Source organism: Camarhynchus parvulus, chromosome 3, assembly GCF_901933205.1.
Source record: "Camarhynchus parvulus chromosome 3, STF_HiC, whole genome shotgun sequence".
Classification (NCBI taxonomy): Eukaryota; Metazoa; Chordata; class Aves; order Passeriformes; family Thraupidae; genus Camarhynchus; species Camarhynchus parvulus.
In genome coordinates, this window is record NC_044573.1 from 68550066 (window position 1) to 68567717 (window position 17652).

The following is a 17652-nucleotide window of genomic DNA, read 5'->3' on the forward strand; positions in this document are numbered from 1 at the left end:
GGGTTGGTTTGTTTTTTTTGTTTGTTTGTTTTTTTTTTTGTTGTTGTTGTTGTTGTTGTTTCTTTTTTTGGTGGTAAGGGCTGCTAAACAAGGGAGGAATTGGTACTTTCTGTGACGAGTGACTGGCAATTCAGTGAAAGCCAGTCCTGCATTCTGCCCAAGCAGCACGGCATGGCAGCCATACCTAGCTATACAATTTTTTTATATTATGGATATCTTTGCCTGGCCATACCTGTAAGATTCTCCACAGAGCCGACTTTGGGAGATTGTGTACAGGTGCACGTGTTTGTGTGTGTGTGCGAGCAACACTGTGCACACACCCTCAGTGCCGCTGGCAGAAAGATGCCAGGCACCATTCCCCCAATTTCCATGGAAATTATCAAAACTGAAGTGGCTGCTCCTTCCCATCCGTGGCACATCACGTAAGCTCAGCATCGGGCCAGGCTGCTGCAGGAGTGGGACAAAGGGCTGATGCTACACTCCGGTTTCCATGGCAACAGAGGAGGGGTAGTGAGACCAGAAATGTTGCAAACACCCCTTCTTCTCACTGCAGCCCAGCGCACCGAACTGCAAAAGACAGTGCTGTTCTGAGGGGGGGGGGCAGAGGGGGCAGGAAGAGTCCAAATGTCTCTACCTTTCAGGTTGCAGAGTTTCTGAAATAAAAAGAAATGACAATTTTCCTTCTGAATCTGGTGGCAGAGGGAAAGGAAACCCGCCACGCAGGCCTCATCTTCTGCGTGCGAAATGCGTGTGTTCTTTAAAAGGCAGCGGTTGGCTGCTTATCCGGACATGATGTGGTTGAAGCTGTCATCGTAATGGAAATTCATTGCTGTAGCTATGGTAAATTGAGTTTTCTGCCTGTGCTGAATGCATTAGTCTAATGAGATGTTTGCAGCTGGAGAGCTGAGCTGCTGGAGACTTACACTGTGCTAAAAGACAGGGAGAAGATGGCTTTTGCTGGGTCCTTGTGACTGTGCTGAAAGTCCTCTGTCCTTTGGGTCCCAATGCCCAGGCTCTCTAAAGACTCTGCTCAGTGTCTTAGCCTAAGAAATAGGTAAGGGGAAAGCATGCTTCTTCTTCTTCTTCTTCCTCTTCTTCCTCTTCCTCTTCTTCTTCTTCTTGTTCACCTGGTGTTTGTCGCTGAGCCTTGTCACAGCAGTTCTTGTTCTGTTTGTGTGTATGTGTGAACTTTGCAGCTCCTCAGCTGCAGACTGTCTTCCCCAAAGCACATCCTTCCAGAGCCCTGGGAGCAGCTCCTGCTGTGGGGAGAGAGGCAGAGATCAGCCTGTGCTGCCAGCGTGTGCTGTGTCTGTGTCTGTGTGGGGGTGTGTGTGAGTTAGTGAAGACTTCTGGCTACAGAGCACTCTGCATGCAGTGTGGCTTTGGGCTTTTCCAAACCTGAATCTAAGTGGTTTTCTTTTTTTTTCCTGCCAAGGTAAATGTCTCTTCCATTTTAAAAGCAACTTATATTGCAATGTATGTAGCAGACAGTAAATATGTCACGTGTTCTGGGGTTTTGGTATAGTTCATAGAGCAATGAGTTTAATTATAATCTCCTCAGATCTTCAAACCAGCTGTTAGGTTAAATTTTTACGTCTAACTGAAACCTGAAGGGAGCAATACAGTTTGCAGGCTGGGTTTTTTCCTTCGAGACCAACAGGCTTCTGGCTTCTGAGAGGCACCGAGGAGCACACTTGAGCGGAGTTCCTCGTGTCTGCCTTTCCAGGTGTTTTAAAGCTAACTTTGAGGGGGGATGGAGCAGGGGTATGCGATGCCTGCGGGCACCTGGCCAGCCCTGCTGCTCCCTCCCCAGCCCTGCAGCCCCCGCTCGCTGACCGAGGGTGAAGCCCGGCGTGGTTCAGTGAGTAATTCCACCTTTCCATCGCTGCTGGAGGGCTGTGGGGTGGTTCAGTGAGTAATTCCACCTTTCCATCGCTGCTGGAGGGCTGTGGGGGCTGCTTGCTTTGCCTGGGGCTCGGCTGACAGCAGGGGTCTGGCAGAAAGAAGTTGCTTTGGGGTTTGGTGCATGCGGGGCTTGTGGCAGGAGTAAAGTTAACCCGGTGAGCTGCGGAGGGAAAGTTGCTTGAATGCTGTGCTTGGAGGGGGATCGCTGTTTAATCCTGGGCTTATTTCAAAGAGGCTTCTGAAGACGTTTTTCTCAAGGACAGACCAAGGGCTTTTCAAATGGAATAAAGGCACAATAGGAGAAGCAAAGCATAGAAAGGGATGCTGTTTTTTTGTGGGAGCAGACTTGAATCTGAAGAGTGTCTTTGTGCTACAGGAGTACTTACAGCACCCTCCACCCTGCCGTGCTGCTGGTCCCTGGTGCAGCTCAGCACACCAGGTTCAGCCACCACTGGTGTAAATCAGCATAACTTCCCTGCCTCCAGCCTCATCTGACACCAGCTGAGGACATGGTTCGGAGATATGCAAGCTCAGGTTTTGTAATTTTACTTAGATGAGGTGCCTCCCAGTTCTCCCTGGCTGCAGGTGACTTTGTATTTTAATTCAGATGTCACGCTGCTTTTCCCAGTCAGGCAGAGCCCCTCTGCCCCATCATAAAAGTTAGTTAGCTGATGCACCTGCTCTTTAGATTAGAAAGACTGCTAGGGGCACGAGTTTTTCAGTGACTGAGTGTGAAAGAGGGACTGGGAAAAAAAATCTACCAAGAGGAAAAGTACATGTGCTGAATTAAATCAGAACACTGCAGAAGGTATACCTTGAGAAACGCTTTGTTGGTGAGTGGAATAATTCTGATGTTGCTGTTATTCTGTCTGTTGGAAATGTTTAAGTCAAATACTTGTGTCATGTGGAAAAGGGTGGGTAGAAAGTGGCAATTTTCTTTCTTGGGCGTTCGGTGACTTGCCATGAGGTTTCTCACCAGCAGGGTTGGGACATGACTGCACAGGTGCTTGATGGTGGCTATGGGACCTAGAAAGAAGAAATTGCAATAGGATGCTTTCCTTCAGCCATCCCCTTAGTTCCAAAGATTTGGGGTTTTGTTAAATATATCTATATATTTTTTTTTTAAAGAGAAACATGATACAGAGCCTGATTGTGGTACTGGAGGTTCAGTAGCCTGAGAGGTGATCTTACCCAACATCTTTCCCTCCCTCAAATTTAGGTAATACTAAAGAAAAGGAAAAAAGCAAGAGAGGTCAGGCTGTGGGGTGAATGAGGAAGTGGGGTATGGGACAGCTGTCCATTCACATCCTGGTGACAGGAGACAGGCAAGCCCTGCCAGCTGGGCTCCTGCCCGCTCCCCAGCCAGCCCTGCTGCAGGGAGGCGCTTGGGCAAGGGCGTCTCTGCTGGGACATGGGCTGGCCTCCGTGGGGATGCATCCATCCTCCTCATCCCTGGCCATGCTGGTGTCTCTCAGCATCCTTGGACTCCCCCAGCACCCAGAGCTGTCTCACACCAGCTCTGGTGGGAGCCAGCTCAAACCCAATAGTAAAATACGGGATAATTTAGCTCATTTAAGCTGAATCATAGAAGTTGGACTTCAGTGATCCTGTGGGTCCCTTCCAACTCAGGATATTCCATGATTCAAATTCCCCAGCATCACCCCTTCTCAGTGGGCTCCCTCCCTGCAGTGAACTGAACTCACTTCACTAAGGCTAGCCCATGTTCCTTGCACTATTTTGGAAACCCCCAGGGTACTTCCAGCTGGAGGCAGAGGCATGCTCTCCTCCTGTAGATGGCTGGGAACCCACACACACCTGGCAAGTAAATAAAAGGGATAAAAGCACATTTTGGGGTAAGGAAGACCTTCAGGAAATACTTTATGAGAGCAAAACAGCAATGATTTCTGTTGAAAATTGAAAGAAATAATATGTTTATATTTGGTAACACTGAAGTCAGCAAAACCCTGTTTTCTTCAGGGGGTTTTAGTTCACTTTCATAAACTATACTTGATGGCCACATGGTGTCTTTAAAAAAAAGTAACAATGAGAAAATATACCCCAATACCCTAAAATCCTACCCTACTTCTTTCTCTACAGCTTTAAAATGGTGCAAAGGAGGAGTCAGCTTTATTTACATAAAACACTCCCAGCAGAGTTCTCCAGCTGACCATTAAGAGCAGCTACAGTGTTTAACAGGTGATGGCTCTCCACAGTGAGAATGAACAATAATTGCTTTACTTATGCAAAGAAAAATATTCCAGGCTCACCTTGGAGGGAAGAATTAATTACATGTATTAATTCTGTCATAACAAGTTGCCTCATGAGGAATTGGATTCCTGTACAAAGGAAGCAAAATTCTCTCTTTATTTTGCTGTATATTAGAAAAGAAACTTGATTGAAAATTGTGTGTCAGGAGATTACACACTGCTCTGCTGAACACAATCATGATATATTGGTGCACTAAAGGTACTGGCAAATTTGCTATTGACAAATAAAATTGAAAAGAATTTATAATCTAAGTTAGCACCTTTGCACCAAGTTCTTCTGTTGATGAGAAGGAAAAAATTAACAAAAGAAAAGGTGATGTGCAGTGAAGATGGAGTCAAAATTTATTAAACTTCTAAAGTTATGATATAATTTTTTAATAAAGTCTTATTAAAGATTATGAACCTGTAAGTCATTCATTAAGATTGACTGTTCCCTTTAGGAAATAGTGAAAATTTGGCTTGAATAAAGGATTGCCCAGAGAGAGTCTGGATGTGTAATTATATTCCACTGAAGGATGAATAATTCCTCTTGAACTGAACAGTTTGCTGTAGCCCTGCAGTTTATACTGCCCTCATCTTTAGGGGTGATTCTCACCCTACAGAAGAAACGGTGCTATAAATGCCAGCCTTCCCCTTTCCCCCTGTAGGAGTTTGTCACTCTGCTCACTTTGGGTGTGAGACACAAAGGCTGGGGTTTCCTTTCCAACATCCCTGGCAGGGCAGCCAGGAATATGTGTCTGGTTTCCTGCTCCTCTTCCCTGGCATGTGCTCGGCATTCGAAATGCCAGAGTGACAAAAGCTTTTGCAGGCCCAGCTGTTGCTCTCGTTGCTTCAAGTATTTTTATACATGGGGCTCCCAGGAGTATTGGCTGGCATTTTCTGTGTTTGTGACAGGTGTGACTGAACAGGAGCATTCAGAGCTGTGCCCCGAATTGCTCGCAGTGCTGTGGTTACCCTGCTCCTCACAGAGGGTCTGCTCCCCACTGCCCCACACACGGTGCTGGGTGCCCTCACAGCTCTGCTGCAGCTGGAGCTGCACTTGGCACAGGGAGGGGGACGCCCTGTGTCACCCCTCTGTTAACCCTGCCCTGGCATGCAGGCACTGCTTGCCTTCCTGCCACCATGCTGCAGCTCCGGGGTCGTGGTCTGGGAGATGGGCAGCTGGCTAAGGCACCTCAGCTCTAGCCCAGACACATGCTGGTAGGGATACACTGTCCTTGGTAGCTGGAGCTGGTGCTGCACCTGAAGCAGTGCCTGGCTCTGTACCTTGCTCCCACCTCAGCACAGTGCCAGGGAGTAGCAGCTGCTCCATTGCTGGACTTCTGCTGGCACCCGTGCAAGCCTTGCTTTCTCAGGGACAACTACAGGAGGTTAATGCCACAGCATGTGCAGTGATAGGTGATTCCTTGTGGCATCCCCTGTGATCTCCAGTAGCTTGAAAAAGTGGCTGTGTTTCTCTGTGACACTCCTCAGGCACGAGCAGCACGTGAGCCCATGCTGTCTTTTGCTGAGGGATGAGTCTCCAAGAGCTGCCCTGCTTCTCTGTTGTGAAAATACCTTCTCATGAGGCTTGCCTCCATCTCTCCATGCTTCCACTTGTGTGAGGGAGGCACCACAAGATGCATTGTATTCTACTTGGCGGGAGGTGCCAAGTAGAACAAGGGAAGGTATGAGTTGCTTTCTTGTTTCAGCCTATCCTCCTGCAGGTGTCACACACCTGAGCTTTCAATGAAAGAGCTAACTGTGAGTCACATGTAAGCCACTATGTCCCCAAAATGCAGGATAAGTCTTTGTTGGCCCGAAAGCCTGTAAGCAGCAATGGCCCCAATGATTCCTTCCTGCCTGCCTGCCAGGAAAGACACCATAGACAGGTAGGTTTTTAATCCAAGACCTTGTTGTGCACCACAGGCAGATTTATTGAGAATTGTGGTAGTTGTCATCCTGAGAGGCTCCAGTGATTTTTTATGCACTCTATAAACTCACAGTCAGAGGGAATGTGTCATTCAAACACTCAGTCTATCAAGGCAAGAGAAAGGAAAGGTGGAAATGAGGGATCACCACTGGTCTTGTTTGCTGGGTGTCCTATTGCCACCTTGGGTCCCCTTGCCAAGGTCATCTCTTGAGTACCTGCTGCTCCCTGGTCCCCCAAAGCAGCCTGGATTTGGGGCAGAACGGACAGACCTGAGCCATGAGATCTGCACTGCACCTTGCAAGCAGCTGGGGTGGCAGCAAGGGGGCACAAGCTGCTTTCTGGTGGAACCTCTGTTTTACAGGATCAGTGTGTAAAACAGTGTGATTTCCAAAGTACACATTGGTGGTTTGCAGCCATTGAGACCTGTGGACACTCTGGAGAGAGAAACATGACTGGAGGCAGAAATAAAGGTTTGGGAGAGGTCTTCACACCCGGCCAGAGATGGTACTCAGATGAGATCTTGAAAGGAGAGACAGGCACTGAACAGGGCAAAAGAGTGCTCTGGGATTTTAGCTAAGGACAAATCCAAAGGGCAACATTACAAATAGGGGTTCCATATTAAAGAACCTGAGAGATTGTGAGGTTTTCTTTTGTCTCTGCTATAATTTTTGGTTTTGAGCTGAGCTGCTACTGTGCCTGGCTCTGGGTCTGCAGGGAAATGCCTGCACACACTCAATGCTGTGCTCTAAAGCCTGGGCAGATACACCAGCTCAGAGGAGAGGGGAGCCTCCCCCCTCCTCCCCAGCACAGGGATTCCAGGATCACTTCAGGGGTTTGTTGGTGACTCCTATGAAAAACCCCACAGCATCAATAGGATTGCAGCCCAGCATTTGCTGTGGAGTCTAATGGTAGATATGACCTTTTAATATATGTATTTCCATGCTTGCATGTGCACAGGAACTTTCCTACTGAACTGGGCAATAGAGATAGTTTTTCCTTATTCTCCAGCAGAAAGAATGAAGTGAATCAGTGTTACTTCATTCATTACCCCCAGGAAGAAATGTCTTGTGGAGGACACATCCATTTGGCATGGCATCTTAAAAATCATGCAGAGGGAACTGAAGGAGGACTTCAGTAATACTGCATCTGATGCATTTTTAAGATCTGTTTCCCACAGAAGGTGTCTGTTTTCTGCCTCAGAAAAGTACAGACCTGGTGAGGGCTCTTGTTTTGCAAATGCCCAGTGCAGATTCTCAAGAGAACATCTGCGAGAAGAAATGGCACAAAAAGTCTCACCTCTCTTTCCTGCACCAGGTGCCAATAAAGGAAGGGTGCTAGGAGAAAGGGAGTTGTTGTGGGTGGCCCATCTTGTCAAGGTGAGAATGTTTCCTTCCTGCAGCTCGTGCAGCTGCCAAGGAGGTGGTGAGTGAGTGAGCAGGGATGGTGCATGGTCCCCCTCTATTCCTGAGGGACAGAAGGGACTCCTGTGCCAGGCAGGCAACAGCAATGCAACAAATGGTGCTTCAGTGCAGATGTGCAGTAAAAACAAATAGGAGATGTATTCAAGAAACTGTTTATGATCATTATTTATGTATATATGGAGACTCAGTACCCTGTTGCCTTAAAAAAAATGTTTGTAGCATTTATCTCCCGATTTAATCTGGCAACCTCCATCTATTTCCCCGTGAAGGATGAATGAGATGTGCCTGGTAACTATCTCTTATGGCTCAGTAAATACTTGAATTTATTTGCATATTAAGTTGGCCACGCTCCTATCGCACTCGCTAAATGCAGCAACACGAACCACTACACAGAGGAGGCTCATGGGCCATTAATGTGCCAAGGATTTATGTGAATGACTCCCTTTAACATTAATGGAAGTTATCTGCACAAATCGCCTTCCACTGGGGGAATAGACCATAATGTATGTAAATACATATTACTCACTGCTGCTTAGCTATTCAAGAGGACGCTGAGCAATCTAAACTACCATCAGCTCTGGTGCTGATGTATGAGCAGTTTTCCTTAAAATGTGGGAAGAGAGGATGCTGCTTGTTGTGTAGGTTATTATGTCACCTTTGAGCTGGCCCATATTTGGACATGGTTGCAGCCCCTCAGGCTTCAATGGGACACAGAGGAGGGAAGTTTTTCAGGGTTAAGTCCTGGCTGAACTGGTATTTCTCATGCAAGTAAAGGCAGCTCTGCTTGGTGGAAGGCAAGAGTGAGGAGAAGATGGATTCCTCTGTCTCTTAAGCTCCCAGTGTGGCTGGGAGTGCTCCCCATTTCCCAGCCAAAGGCTCTGCTGTGTGCCCCAATGCTGCTTCCTTTCAGGAGGGGCTGCAGTGTCCCTTCAGGTTTTGTCAGGCTTGGTTCTCCTGCCTTCACTCTCCCACCTGGGAAGTCCCATTCATGTAGGTCAGTGAGCAGCATGGCTGGGCTCTACCCACCACGTGTGTGCTATAGTTTGTCTCCCTTCCCATGAAAATGGATGTTCCCCTGCACATTGGGAGCTTTGCTGCTGCCTGCCTGGAGACCCCAGGGCTGCTGGCCTGGTCCTGCCTCACTGGGGAGGCTGCAGGCATGGGTAGGGTGTGCTCTAAGAAAAAAACTGTTATTGTTCCCCCTCCGTGTAGGGGGATAGAACATAAGTAAATAAAGGTAGTATAGAAAGTAATCTATCCCCCTAAAGAGTTGCAGCTGAGCCAATTATCAAAGATTAGGAGCAGGGCTGATGTTAACAGGCCATAGCTGTAGCCAATCAGAAGAGTGTTATAAAAGAGTGGATTGAGGGTAGCTGGAGTCAGTTGGCTGCTGTGAGAACAAGGAAGAGTCAGTGCCTAGAGGAGCTGCCTACAAGAAACATCAAGGAGGTATGAAACTCTGGCAATATGGAACCCTTGCAATGTAAATGGCAATAGAACTCTTGCACTATAATGACAACCCCTCTGCATGGCTTTTTTCCCCACCTTTTCTATATGTGTGAAAGTCAGTAGTGTGCCTGGGGGGTGCGAGTCCTGCTGCACCCCCAGCTCGGCTCAAAAACCTTTGGACACATGTTAACATGTTGTGTTCCTCTTGGGATTGCTGTAGTGGCATCAGGTGACTGAAGTTAAGCCTGTGCAAATACCCTTGCCTCTCAGAACATGGGTTTTTTGGGTGAAGCGAAAAAACCAGAAAATTTAGCTCTTCTCTTATCCATAGCTGACTAGATGAGGGTAAAGTTGCTCTGGAACAAAAAAGAATCAAGTGATTAGACTGATGGGACTGACCTCAGTGCTGCTGTTTCAGCCTGCTCCTGACCCTGTGTGACCACAGGTTTGTGCTCCTTCTACATCTGCACTTGTAAGCTTGGGTGTGTCAGGGCACCCTGCAGCAGACACAAAATGTGCTGTGCCAGTCCTCTGGGATGGTTAGTGTGGGATGGAGCTGTGTGGTATGGGGAGAGACACCTGGGAGAAACCTGCAACTTCAGGGACGTTTTCCTTAACTAGATTATTAGAGATAGTGGAATTCCTTCAGTCTTCAATATATTAAATTTACCTGCCATGGTTGTTACCTCTGATTTCTAATTAAATGAGATTATTGAACTGGGAGACAATGTTGCACAAATTATGATTTGTTTCTTTTCTTTACACATTATTTTTACATGCTTAGTAGTGGCAGCCTCTGCTGACAGCAGGGACCAATACTGAGATGGCAAAAAAACTCAGGGGTCTGTCTTTGTCAAAAAGAAGGATCTGCTCAGGAGAGCTACCAGTAACCTCGTGCCAGGGCTTTTGTCTCTCCATGAGCTCAGAACATGTGCAGTAAGAGAGTCTGTCCAGGGAAGGGCTGATGTTTAGTGGTGGACTTGACAGTGCTGGGTTAGCAGTTGGACTCCGTGACCTCGGAGGTCTTTTCCAACCTAAATGTTTCTGTGATTCTGTGCTGTAGTATTTATTTAGCTGGCTAGGCAGTAAGCTGCCATATGATGAGGAGAAAATGAAGGGAGGCTTGGATGTGTGATGTGGAGGTAGGCATGCAGGGACAGCCCCCTCTCTGAAATGGGGAGAGCAGGACTGACTGAGACTTCTGGTGGGTGATTGATTCTAATTAATTTGGAAGCTGGTGTGTTCTCTCAAACTCATTAATATCTAGCTCTGCAGATGCAGAGGGACATATGGGAGGGGATGATGAGCGCACAGAAGCCCATCCTCCTGCCTGTGTGAAAGCTTCAGGGCAGGCAGGGAGCTGGGAGAGGAAAGAAGTGAGGCTCCAGCCTCTCTCAGGTGTGCTCGGGGGGGACTCAGAGCACGACTCAAAGAGCGCAGCTGACAGCAAACCCTGTGGGAGCCTGTGCCAAGGGAAATGGTCCCTGAGGCCAAAGAGGGAGAGAGCTTTCCAGAGCAGGCAAAAATTGCCATGCATGCCCATCTGTGTGCTTTAAGACCTCACACGAGCTGGTTTTCCCTGAAATGATGGGAGATTATAGAAACATGTGACGTACAGGTCCAATGGCAAACAGAGCTGTGTGTGCCACTCAGGTATTTCTCCCATCAGGGCCAGCATGCAGGAACATGTACAGCCACGGGGGCACTCATGTCTGGCCCTTTACCAGCTAAATGAAAGTGCAGAGGAGCTGGAAAAACTAATGATGGTCCTGCTGTGTACTCAGCCTGTGTCCCAGGCTGTGACTGCAATCTTAATTACTGTTCAATGAAGAAGTGTTGCTAGTCAGAGGTATTGTAATTATTTACTATTAGTAGGTCCAGAAGACAGTGCACTACATCCCTAACTTTTCTGTTTATTTGTTTGTTTTTTTAACTCAGAAATAAATGGCAGCAGAATAAATAAAGTCAGCCTCTGAAAAGGTCACATTTGCCTACAGTCACAGTCCATATGCCAGTTTCTTATGCTAATTTTGGGACAGTGAAAAACCTGACACTCTGGTCATGCTGCCTGTGATTGCTAGAGGGGCTGCTCAGGTTGGTTAACACAGGTGCCTTTAAGCATCAGAAGAGAAAGGACGGGCTGGGAAGGCTAGGAGACTCCATAAGGGAAAATTAGAGGAAAGTGGGAGGAAAATTAAAGTCTAAAATTCTTCCAGGTACTCAGGAGGTTTTAATCATCATGTGCTATGGATGGCACCATGCCACAGCCTCCTGATAAGGGAGAAACTTGCAAGGAGAATAGGATAAACTGTGAGTAGAGAAAATGGCTTCTGACAAAGAATTTGGGGGATGATGACATCGATTGTATTGGATCCTGTGTGAATTACATCACAAAAGAGTAAATCTGATTTTGGACTTTAAGGTGCAGAGGGAGGAGTTTGCAGTGGGCCACTTTGCCTGTTCCACTGTGGGCATCTGAAACACACAGGATCCACATTTAGAGACTGGTCTGGATTTTCAAGAGAGACATAAGAAGCTTTTCAATCTGCTTTTTCATTTCCTTTGCACAGAGATTTCATGAAGAGATACATACTAGTTGTCTCACATACTGCCACAAAGAGCTTATAATCTGTTCATAAATTATGTGGTCATGCACACAAACAATAAAAAAGGATGACTTACCTCCATCCACTGTGACCATCCCCTGCAGAGGGGCAGGCAGAATGGACTATGACCTGCAGATATTTTATTTGTCTCATATTCATTTGTGCTTTCTCACTGGCAGAAGAAAGAGGTTAAAAGCTGAAATGTTTTATCGAACAATTTTGAAATGACTTTGCAGCAAAGCAGCGTGCCTGGGGCATGGAGGGGCTTTATGAAGGCTTTTGATTAAGGGGATTCAGGTGAAGGGGGAGCAGAACAGTCCACCCTTCTGGCCAGGGCTTGTGCAGGCACCCTGAGCCCTTCTCACCAAGTGCCCACTGTGCTTGGCAGGTGATGGAGGGAGGTCTCCCTGAGGTAAGGCAGGTGCCACCAATCATTCTGTGTGTTGCTCCTCTGGTGATCCATAGAGAGGGACAGCCCTCAGGTACTGAGCAGCTCTCAGAGCCTCTGCTGCCACTGAGTGCAGAAATCTCTGTGGTCCATCAGAATATGCTGTCCTGGGTGGCTGCTGTCAGCCTCAGGCTGCTGTGTGCCTCAGCCTGTGCTTGAAGGCATTTCTTCCTTGGCAGCCCCTGGTATCTCCATGGAACTCTGAGGAGTTGTCTTTGCTACCTGAGCTGTTGTCCCAGTTAGTAAGAAGTGTAGCCAGGAATGGAAGACATTGCCATTCTAGGAATCTCTTGTGAATTGGGTGGTGCAGACATAGAAAATATGAAAACAGTGACACCTTGAGCACCAGCAAACAATTCAATGCGTGGTGGGGAAAAAAATCCCTGTGTGCAGGGACTGAGAATGTAATGCAAGTTCCTCTCTGGTCCCACAGAGCCCTGTTGCAGAGGTTTAAGCTGTACTGCAAGAGTACATATGCCTTCTGCTAGTGCTGTGTGTTTGCTCTCACCAGCCACTGTCAGATTACACAGGGGCCAAACCCTGGTTCCATAAAACGTCTGACAGCTTTCTGTTACCTGCTCTTGGAACAGGTTTGGAAGGGTGCCTTCTACTGACAGGCCCTTGCAAGCACAAACCAACTGAAAATTCATTCAGAGGGACCTTTCATATGGGGTGTGTTTTTTTAAATAGCAGCAAAAGCAGACATTTAATCAGTACAATTTTGCAGATTCTATTGCCAAAGGTATGCCGGCTCTGACACAGAAGCCAGCTGGAGAGGTTTTGCTCTGAATATTGAGTTTCTAGGTGATGAAAACAGGGTTGTTGCCAAACACAATGTAAAAATCATTGAGAAAAAAGAAAATGGTGGTTAGTTGGAGAAGGAAATGGATCAAAACAGTTCTGAAAAGTCAAGGTTATATATTTATTTAGAAAATGAATTGCAGGTATAGTCAAACAGGGGTGAACTTTAGAGTGCTTGTCCTCTAACAATCAGCCCCAGTTAGCAAAGCTTTGCTCCCCAGTCACAGTGAGCTGCCCTTGCAAACTTGCTGCATGATATTCCCATGCTTCAGTCCTAGGTCTGGAATATTTTGTAGTTTCCCAGGACACTTTTATTCCAGATGTATCTAATCTGCACTTTGAGAGCCACCTGCAGCCTCCCCCAAGGGCAGATCCAGTGTCCAGGTAGACAGCAAGCCTGGGAGTGGCCAGAACTCACCTTCCCAAAAGGGGTGTGCCAGCAAAAATATCACAGCTGATGGTCTGAAACTTCCCCACTACCCTCTGCCAGCCTGCCGAGCGATGACTGAGGCACCAGAGCTTTTCTGCTGCAGTGGGAAGCAGTGGCACTGGGGTGATAATCTGGTTCTCAAACAGTCCAGGTTAATACAGCAGGTTCTAGTTAGTAATGCATGTGCTTTTCTTATTCCTGAACTTAATTATTAAATTAATATCCTTTTATTCATGCTGTCCAATTAAAATGTGATTTGAATATAATTGTATCTTTCATGTGTGGAAGTGGAAGCTTTCAGCATCTTTAGAATCTGTGGTCCCTGAAACCTCTAAAGACAGAAACGTAAGAGCTACTCCAGTTTATGCCAGAAAACGATGAATCTTTTATAAGTATTATTTCTCAAAATATAATATAACAGTACATCAGATCCCTAAGGAATAAAGTTAACTTTACGTGAGAAATGTGTGAAATTTCTGCCCTCTGTCCAAAAAAGATATTTCCCTACTGACTTTTGTAATATCAGTTCTTCAGATTTAGGGGGCTAATTTATTTCTTGGGACAGATATCTGTGGTAGGCATGAGAAACCCTCCCAGAGTTGGGGGCTGGCTGTTCCTGGTGGGGGAATGGGAGGCAGCACATGGGCTGGTGCAAGAGCAGAGGCTGGGCATGGCAGCCAAGCACCCCAGGGCTCCCCAGCATGCTGCTGGGATAGCATTTGTGGGGAATGGGAGAAGCAAGGCATATTTCAGTGGGAAAGGGGGGAGAGTTCTGCATCTTTTTTCCCAAAACAGGCACATTAGCCCCAGCGATTTCACGTAGTAGTTATAACCTGGAAAGGAAGGAAAAATGGAGATTTTATCCCATATTGTGGGCTCAAGAAAGGAGCTCACAATGGGGAATTATGGCAATTCTACTCAGGACAGGAGTTGTCTCTGTATTAGAAATGTACTTACTTGCCAAGGTAACTCAGGATGGCAGTGTGTAAGCCCCGAGAGTAGCACAGGAGGCAATAAATGCCAACACAAAACGTCCAGATCACCTCAAGCTGTTCATCATGACAATTTTCCCTTTTACCATATAAAGTTTGCTTATAATTCTTATTAAACTGAATCTGGGGAAGACAGGGAGTTTTTCAACTTGACTCCAGTTTCTGTTCTAGGGATTCTTTCTATTAATTGCAGATGATTTCAGGGATCAGACCAGTTTAAATTAAATTGCTGGTTCAGCATCACAGTCGCAGTGCAATATAATTAATTAATGAATTGATGTCAGACAGTCAGGCTGGGCATCTTTGCATCTCCAGCACTTGGGGTTTGTGTTGGGGAAATTGAAACTTGATGATCTTGGTGTTGGAAATCACAGCTGGTAAGTCAGGGAGAGAGGAATGATGTGCTCTATGTTACAGTCTTCCCAGTCACTGGAAAGTTCACTCAGTCCCAGACTGCAGATGGTCAAAGGCAGGGTGGCAGAGAAGCAGGTGGAGGCTGATTGCAACCTGGAAAGGGAGCAACCCTCCATTACACATCCCTACCTCCAGAGGGATGCTGGGGAAGGATGCAGGGTCTCATGAGCCACCTAAGAAGGAGTATGATGGCTGTGGAGGCAGTGGGGGAGAGGACCTACCTCCTTTGGAGACTTTGCAGCCTGTCAGCACCAAGGAGAGGATGCTCAGATCAGGCAGGAGAGGTGAGGAAATGAAGTGGAGGAAGCCTGATAGGAAGGCCTGGCAAGCAGAGCTTGGAAGTCTGCAGGAGCTTCTATTTGTATAATAAATACCAAACTTATAATACTCAGCCCTTGGCCTTAGCTCTCCCTGCCTCTCCAAGATCCCAGAGGGAGTTTTGCACAGCTCCTGGACAGGTCCCCAGCAGCCCATTTTACCACCTGCAGGATTTCAGGACAGGAGATTTTAAGAGGGTCTTTTTAGCAAAGCAAAACGGCACCTGTGCATACACAGAAGCTGAGGCAGGAGGTCTCAGGACAGCAGGGGGAGGGATCCAAGTTGTTTTACTGGGACCTTGTTTTGCAAATGGTAAACCACAGTCTGAGGCAAAGATCTGCAAGTGGAACCCCTCCCATGCCTGCAGCTCACCAAGGCTGGACACCAAGTCTGCTGTATTTCTTCTTGCTTCTCTGCAATATCAGAAGTGGGGCCACTAGCCCCACATAAGATAGAGAGAGAAGGAGGGAGGGAGGAAGGAATTGTCTTTGTCCCTTCTTTGTGCACATTTGCCTTTGCCACCTCTGCAGAGTGACCCTTGCCACTCACGTGGCCTCACTCATCCATTTTTCACATCTTTCCTTTGGTGCTCTGCCTGTACTCACTCACTCTCCATAAAGTTTCATTCCCTCAACTCCCTGCTACAGGCTGCACATCTGCAACAAAAATGTCAGGCCAAATGAAGAAAGGTAAGATCAGGAGGCGAGGCTGGCCTCGGCTGCTCCTGGGGGTCCCATTCTCGCCTGGGTTTGCAGGTTCTTCTGGCTCATTAAGCAAACCTGAGTGAGAAGGGGCATGCAGCTACTGCTCTACCTGCTGTCACCAGGGTGCTATCCTTCAAAAGAACACCTCCTCAAGGACAGCACTGTCACTGCTGATGAATTTAACTTAAAAAAATAATCAGGCTCTAAGAAGGCACTGGGAACCATTTTCCCTTTCTTTTGCTCTTAGTAACAATGAAAGGTGCAGACACCATCAACAATTTTTGTCTGGATTTTGAAGAATCCAGTTTTTTTCAACCAGCTCCCTGTCTCTTCATTAAGGCACCCAGATGTTGAGAGAGAGAAGAGGGCAGGATACAGCACAGACACTGCTTGCATGCTGCCCAGGTCTTTCCCACCCCAATGCAGTGACTGAAAATACCAGGACCTGCTCTCAGCACCTGAAGATCAAGCCTGCTGCAGGACCCCTTCTGCCACTCCTGAGCCTGGAGCAGGCAGCAAAGCACCTGTGGCAGACACATTGATGGGTTTCTGCTGCACTGAGACACGTTTGCAAGTGTAAAAAGGTGTTTCCTTGCTTTAACTCTGTTTGATTTGGATCCTCTGGCAAATTATTTGAGGAAGAGCTATACAATTGCTATTGCAGGGTAACTTTCAGCACAGGCTGGAGACATGCAGGTGCAAAGGCCTGAAACCACCTGCAAAGAGAAATGTGCCATTTTCCAAGAAAGCCACCCAGCAGAGTGCCACCCATGCCCAGACTGGCTGCTGCCCTCCTTCATCTCCCACAGGGCAGGGCACAAAGTCAATCACAGCATTTATAGGAACAGCCTCAGGTGGTTTCCTGAGCAGAGGAGACAAGGATGCTTGGTTTTCTATAAACTGGTGACATTAGTGACCTGTAACTGCCTGATTCTGGTGTCTGAGAGGGTGTCGGGTCTCACAAGATTTTTTTCCCAGCATCAAACTTTTACATTGTGTATTCTGCTCTCATTGTCTCATAAGAGCACAACTGGGGTCTCACATCCCCATCTTTTACACATTTCCACTACGTCTGCAAGCCTTTGCACCCCTTGCTCTTGTGCTCCATCAGGTCTGTTTGAACAAAGCAACAAAAGTCATATGAGGAGAGAAGGAGAGCATGAGTCTGTGAATACATGAACTCTTACTCTGCAGGAAAGAAAACTGAATAAATGAACCAACTTTTTTGCCATGCGTATCTCAGGTACAAAGTGATGTCACTGAAGGAAAACTGTCATCTCCCACAGTGTCCCTGGCTGATACAGTGGCTCCAGGGCAAGGTACACAAAGTCTATGCAGTGGCAGATGCTAGTGAATGTTGTTTTGGATGCTGCAACTATCAGTTCTGCCAAGGAGAGTTAAATTTCTTCTATGCTGCAAGGAGATTCTGATATGGGACTATCACTTCCAACAAGGGACTACAGCTCATTAGAAATCCTTGTTTTTACAGTCCAGAACATAAACACATTTATCCCTCTTGTATCTGTGTACACTCTTCACTGTAGGACTGCTCCACGTAGGGAAAGCTCACAAATATCTCTTTGAATACCTCAGGATCAATCTTCTTGGGAGTACCTTCAAGAAGAAAATGTGTTTGCATTTTCTTTAGCTTTTCTAAACTGCTTCTGAAAATGTCTAAACCATAAAATAGCTGGCAGAAACAAACCACTCAAGGAACCATAGGGGGAAACATATTAATCAATTCAAATGAGGGGTACTGAAATATTTTGCTCACTTTTCCTTGAGAAACAACATGTGGCGGTGGTTGGGTGTGGGTGATGGGAGTGGGAGGAGCCTGGATCCTGCAACCAGCGGGCCTTGTCCCAGGAAAGTTGCTTTCCATGTCTGGTTGTCTTCTGGCCCCTGGAGGGGACTCTGTGGGACGTGTGGGAGAAGTGAGGCACTGAAAGGATAGTAAGTTCCTAACTTGGAACCTGACAAGGAGG

At 47.0% G+C, this 17652-nt stretch overlaps 1 protein-coding gene across 1 annotated transcript in view; it reads left to right on the forward strand.

Annotated features, from left to right (window-relative positions):
- Nucleotides 1-940: 940 nt before the first annotated feature.
- SCML4 (Scm polycomb group protein like 4) overlaps nucleotides 941-17652 on the forward strand; it is a 65012-nt gene continuing 48300 nt past the window's right edge. The window contains exon 1 of the mRNA XM_030946073.1: nucleotides 941-1054. The gene's annotated coding sequence lies outside the window, so the exon portion shown is untranslated. The remainder of the gene's footprint in view (nucleotides 1055-17652) is intronic.